Source organism: Ovis aries, chromosome Y, assembly GCF_016772045.2.
Source record: "Ovis aries strain OAR_USU_Benz2616 breed Rambouillet chromosome Y, ARS-UI_Ramb_v3.0, whole genome shotgun sequence".
NCBI lineage: Eukaryota > Metazoa > Chordata > Mammalia > Artiodactyla > Bovidae > Ovis > Ovis aries.
This window is the reverse complement of record NC_082741.1, coordinates 9,861,956-9,867,955: the sequence shown is the minus strand read 5'-3', so window position 1 is coordinate 9,867,955 and position 6,000 is coordinate 9,861,956. Positions and strand designations below refer to the sequence as shown.

The 6,000-nt window shown below is 47.1% G+C and overlaps 1 pseudogene; it reads left to right on the top strand.

Annotated features, from left to right (window-relative positions):
• Window positions 1-1,743: 1,743 nt before the first annotated feature.
• LOC132658890 (testis-specific Y-encoded protein 1-like) overlaps window positions 1,744-6,000 on the top strand; it is an 89,974-nt pseudogene continuing 85,717 nt past the window's right edge.

The window sequence follows — 6,000 nt, the reverse complement described above, 5'->3', positions numbered from 1 at the left end:
CTTTTCCAGTCCTGTGGCCACTGCTGAGTTTTCCAAATGTTCTGGCATATTGAGTGCAGCACTTCCACAGCATTATCTTTCAGGATTTGAAACAGCTCAGCTGGAATTCTATCACCTCCACTAGCTTTGTTCATAGTGATGCTATCTTGTTGAAATACTTAGTTCTTTGTATTTCTCATGTATAAAACAAAGACTGTCAACCATGAAATATGGAGTTCTCTATATTGCCTGTATCAAAATCTAGGCATCATTCTCCTTCATGAAAATTGGACTTCTTTATAGTTCACATCTGAAAGCAGAATGAACATTTTTCTGTGAGAGAAAAATCTATGCATTTCATGCGAACCGCTAGTTCTTCAGTATCTGAATCATCTGTTTGCATTTGTGTCTGTGCATTGCACACATGTGTGTACACGTGTGTAATTGTGTCACCTCTGTGTGTGTGTGTGTGTGTGTGTGTGTGTGTGTGTGAGGAGCTCTGTTCCTCTGTGAAGAACATCCACATGCACACAACCTTAGCCACCCAGATGCCTGCTCTAAGTTGCAGGCAGGGGGGAAAGGCCAGAGGCTCACAGACCATAGGCCAGGGGCTCCAGTGTGGTTTGGCATGGGGCTGCATTGTGCGGCAAAGAAAGCAAGAAGAGGAAAGTGCTCTGCTTCTTCCACTGAGCATGCCTGCATTCCTGCCACTGCTCAAGCCCAAGGCACGAGTTTAGGGACGATTCTGCAGCAGGTGAATGAGGGTGACATCAGTGTAAGCCGGCCCCCACCCTGCCCCCTCCCTCCTCATCCCCACCTCCTGCCCGTGACATTCACTTTGTATCCGAGGTGAGAACCTCTTTCCCTGAGGTACCCAGGAACCCTGTCTCACTTGTGTGGATCCCTGAGCACATGGAGTTGCCGGCTGCCCCAGAGGCAATTTCAAGCTTGAGGATGATTGCAGCGTCAGGTGGCCTGGCTCTCCCAGTCACAGGTCAGGTACTGCTGCACTGTTCATCAGGCAAATAGCTTGCGTGGACCCATCCACTTTGCGCTGGGAAGTGTTTGGTTGCAGGATCACTGGCTGCCAGAAGGTCCAGAATTCTAAGGGGCGTGTCCCAGGAGCCAATGCCTTTGGACTCCACTTGATTGGTTCTTTGATGAGGTCTGGAGGTCAGGGTGGAGAGTTCAACCCCTTCCTGCTACCATACTAGGAGTGCGTGGTGGTGCAGGGTTCTGTGCTTGTGGGTCTCCCTTTCCTTGCTCATTGGCTGTGGGGGAAGTAACCTGTTCTTCAGTTCAGTTCAGTTCAGTCACTCAGTCGTGTCCGACTCTGTGACCCCATGAATCGCAGCACGCCAGGCCTCTCTGTCCATCACCAACTCCTGGAGTTCACTCAGACTCACATTCATTTAGTCAATGATGCCATCCAGCCATCTCATCCTCTGTCGTCCCCTTCTCCTACCCCCAATCCCTCCCAGCATCAAAGTCTTTTCCAATGAGTCAACTCTTCGCATGACGTGGCCAAAGTACTGGAGCTTCAGCTCTAGCATCATTACTTCCAAAGAAATCCCAGGGCTGATCTCCTTTAGAATGGACTGATTGGATCTCCTTGCAGTCCAAGGGACTCAGTTCAAAAACATCAATTCTTCAGAGCTCAGCCTTAGTACCACATAAACTGAGGGTGGGGGGCGGGCTTTGCTGTCTGTCTGCTGTGCTCTCGTGTCCAGCTTGTTTGCAGCTAGGGGTTACAGCGAAAACACCATGCAGAGTGAGATGGGGCCAGAGGAAGGCAGCAGCACCCCCAGATCCTGGATCTTAGTTGTGAGCCTGGGTCTTCACGAGGGAGGGGCCCTGGGGCCTACCAGTCTGGAAGGGGTGGCAGAGGAGATGGAGGCCCCAGGTGGTGCACCAGAGGAGGAGTCCACCCTGTTTTGGGTGGAGGCAGTGGAGGAAGGTGTGGCCCTGGAGGAGGGAGAGGTGGCAGGAATCAGGCAGGAGTTCCAGCTGCTGGTGTTAGACATCATGGAGGAGGTGGAGGTGGTGGTGTGTGAGGAGCAGGAGCAGGTGTCCTCGGAGGAGCAGGGCCAGGAACATCCAAGGCACAGAGCCCAGAGAGACCGGCCTGCACTGGAGGTGCTGGTGGCCCTGAAGCTGGAGTTGGATCCCATGAATAAGAAAGCCCAAAGGGTGCATGCTCGCCTGAAACATAAGAACTGTCAGAGACTGAAGCTGCATCTACAACAAGGAAGCACCATCATCCAAGGAATCCCTGGCTTCTGGATGGAAGTTGTATCCCTTGGTGTGGTGCTTGTGAATTTTTTTTTAACCTGAGCTATCGCAGGAGCAGGTTACAGATCTGGCAGTTCTGGTACAAAATTTATCTTTTGAGATGATGGGTAATGGTTTCTGTCCTGCATATTTGTCTGTGATATTAGGTGTGATGTCCTTGCTGTTGCATACTTATATTAGGTGATGTCCTTACACTTTAGGCTAGCTTTGTTCTTCCAGCACTTTTCCCTCTAGCACCTAGAGGCTCCTTGACCTACAGCAGTTTATGAACCACCCCAAATGTCAGTTATGATGAGGAACCAAGATGCAGATATGATTCACTTCATGACCATCTTGAAGGTCAGGCAGGGGACACTGATGATTGTGAAAAGGAGGTGACTGGGGAGGGAAGAGAGCATGGTTTATCCGTGAAAACAGGAAAGGACAGCTCTTTTGTAAACAGATTTCACACCTGAGAAACCACCCACCCCCTGACACTTTGTCCTGGCAGGTGGAGGGATTCAGGCATCCCACTCATCACTGCAAGATCACATTGTCCATTCAGGAATAGATATTTTAAGAATGAAATGATTGTTAAGGAGTATCTGATTAGTGTCACTGGTAAGAGTCAGGTCCCTGGATTTGGATGGTTGGGGGAGAAAAGTGGAGGTTGAATTGGGAAGCGATTTAGGTCTTTCTCCCATACACCTTTTCCTGCACGATACTGAACATCTCGTTCCACTCCAGTTCAGTGGTACCAGGGGTTTGAACGTAAAGCATACAGCCACAGGCAACACAACAGCAGCGTTAACTTCTTCAACTTGTTCTTTTATCAAAACATCACAGGATCTGACTGGATTGCTGAATTGGGGTCCCATGTGGCCATTGGGCCAGAACTGGTGATTTATGGTGGAGCTGTTGGTGGTCCATGGGAGGGCTCATGGTCTGGCCATCCCTGTGCTGACCTTGCTCATTTCCCTGGCAGATCATCATAAAGGATCTGTGGCCCAATCCTTTGCAGTACTATGTGACAAGGAAGGCTGTACCACGAGAGGTACTGGGAGGACAAGAGATGAGGTGCGCCCAGGGGCTGAGCACTGGCATAAATGTTGTCCAGGAACTTGGGTCATGTATTTCTCTTGTGGATAAAGTGAGACTCCGTGGAACAGAGTGACACAAGGGCATGAGGGAATCAGCAACAGACAGCAAGGGTAGAGAACTGTAGTGAAAATCAGGTTCTAACTAGAGAAGCTTGAGATAGATGAAGTGGCCTGTCCAGGCCAGAGTCACTCCAATTTACATCTAAGTCAGTTGCACATCTCTGAACTGTCATTCCATGGCCAACAAGTCCACCCTCAGGCTCCTCTTAAATTGGGGCCCACCTACTATTCCTCATGAAGTCTCCTTTCCAAAAAGGTCTGTGAGTCTCTTTTGTGCAAGTCTGTTCCCCCACTGACCCATCATTTGATTCCATTTTGATCATCACACTTGTTCTTCTTTTTTTTAATTTTCTTTTCATCTTTTTCACCTGGTACCCTCATTCTGAGAATACTGACCACTGTGCAGGATTATGGAGAATAATCTTTTATTTATTTTAACTGAAGGATAATTGCTTTATAATACCATGACAGGTTTTGCACTACATTGGCCAGCATTAATCACCCATAGGTATACACATATCCCCACAAATGCTAAACCCACCACTCACCGCCCTCCCCTTCTAGTCTTTCTGGGTAGTGCCACAACATGACATTGGTTGCCTTGCTTTGTGCATTAAACTTGTACTGGTCATCTGTTTTACATGAGGTAATGTAAATGTTTTAGAGCTATTTTCTCAAACTAACTCACCATCACCATCTCCCCCTGAGACCAAAGTCTGTTCTTTATATGTCTGTGTCTTATTTTGCTGCCCAGCATGTTGGATGTTCAGTACCACCTACAAGGTCCTCAATTCCATACATTTGTGTGAACATACAGTGTTTGTTCTTCTCTTGCTGACTTACTACACTCAGTATAATAGGCTCCATGTTCATTCCATCTCATTAGAACTGGCCTCGATGCGTTCCTTTTTAGAGCTGAGTAACATATCATTGTGTATCTGTACACCAACTTCCTTATCCCTTCATCTACCAATGGACATATAGGTAGCTTCCATGTCCTAGCTACTGTAAATAGTTCTATGGTGAAGACTGGGACGTGTGTTTTTAAATATGTGCTTAGAGAAAATGTAAACGTTCACAGACTCTCTCCTTCGGAAACTAACGTGAAAGATTAAAGCTGTCTTTAATGTTTTCAGAGAGGGTAGGTTTACATATCTGTTTCTGTCTCTGTTTGGAAAGGAACCCCTTTCCCCCCGATTTTGAGGAACGTATGATGGAGTGTCCCCCTTTACCTAAAATAGAAAACCAAAGAAGCTGCTTCACATGAAGATCAATGGCCAGCATAGTTCTCTGGATTGGAAAGCAATGTGGAGTGTTCTGGTGGTGAAACAGATCAACAGGGAGACACAAATAAACCTGAAATAATTTTGAAAGCTAAATAAGAAGCATCTAGCATGTGTCTGCATATTTTTGGGCAGGTCCTCAGAACAAACACTTCAGTTGCATGTAGGATTCTCAGTTTACCACGTGGGAATTACCAGTCCATGGAGATTTGTAGAGGGGCTTAATTCATATGTTGGGGTTGTGTCAGAGGACACAGTTCTTCCTGTGGGGTGGGAGTTGGGGAGGATGGAGAAAGAAGATGAGTGGCTCATCAACTGTGTGTCTGGCAGTTTTATAAGGGAAATGTGGATGTTCATGGAAAGGGTCTGGTGAACAATGGCCAGAGATTGAAAGAGTGGAATGCCATTTTGTTGGAAGGTGGTGCCCCAGGTATCTTCTCTGTTGCATATCGTCAGACTTTAAGAGCACATAACAAGGAGAAAGCCTTAACATTCAACTCACTATGAACCTAGGCCATATGTATAAGAGTGTGTATATGAGTACATGGTCAGCTTTGCTGAGATCCGCTTTCTAGAGTTAGATTTCCCAGTAACATTTTAGGGAATGGGGGAATAAGGTATATGGAAGAGGGCTGTGGCCTAGGGAGAAAGTGAGGGGTGGGAAGGCCGTAAGAATATTAGTTTCTGACAAAAATGACCAGGGAAAAGATAAATTGCCAGGGAACAGATAAACGAAGGAAAACACATCCCGTCATAGATGTTTGAGCTCATGTGAACTTTATTTTTTTTTCCAGGAACTCAGTTTAAGTACAAAGTGTGCAGGGGCAGAATTGAGGGGAATGAGGATGTTACGGCCAACCTATCCAGCCATGTGCTCTGTGTCCCATGCTGCTGCTGTTGCTGCTGCAATGGCGCAGTGGTTAATATCTCTTTTTCCAAAAAGGCTTAACCTCTTTGCCCAAGGCCCTCTATCTGGCCAAGATGTAGAAATAACATTTTTCTCACAAACCCTCTGGTGACAGTGTCTCTTCCTTGCTGAATGGCTCAGCAAAGAATGTTTTCAACCACGACGGACCTGTCCTTTATCTAGGGCTATATCACTACTCTGTTTGAGGGCCAGTGGGAACACCTGGAGCATATGGAGCTCACTGAGGGACTGATCAGCACTTAGGGTGGTCCTTCTGAAGTAGATGACTGCTTTCCAGTATTGCATGCACCTCTGGATTGGGCCAAGGACAGACTGGCACAAATGGGGTAGGGAGAGTTCAACATCTGTTCCCTCAGTGTTGGCCTCTCATCCCAGATAC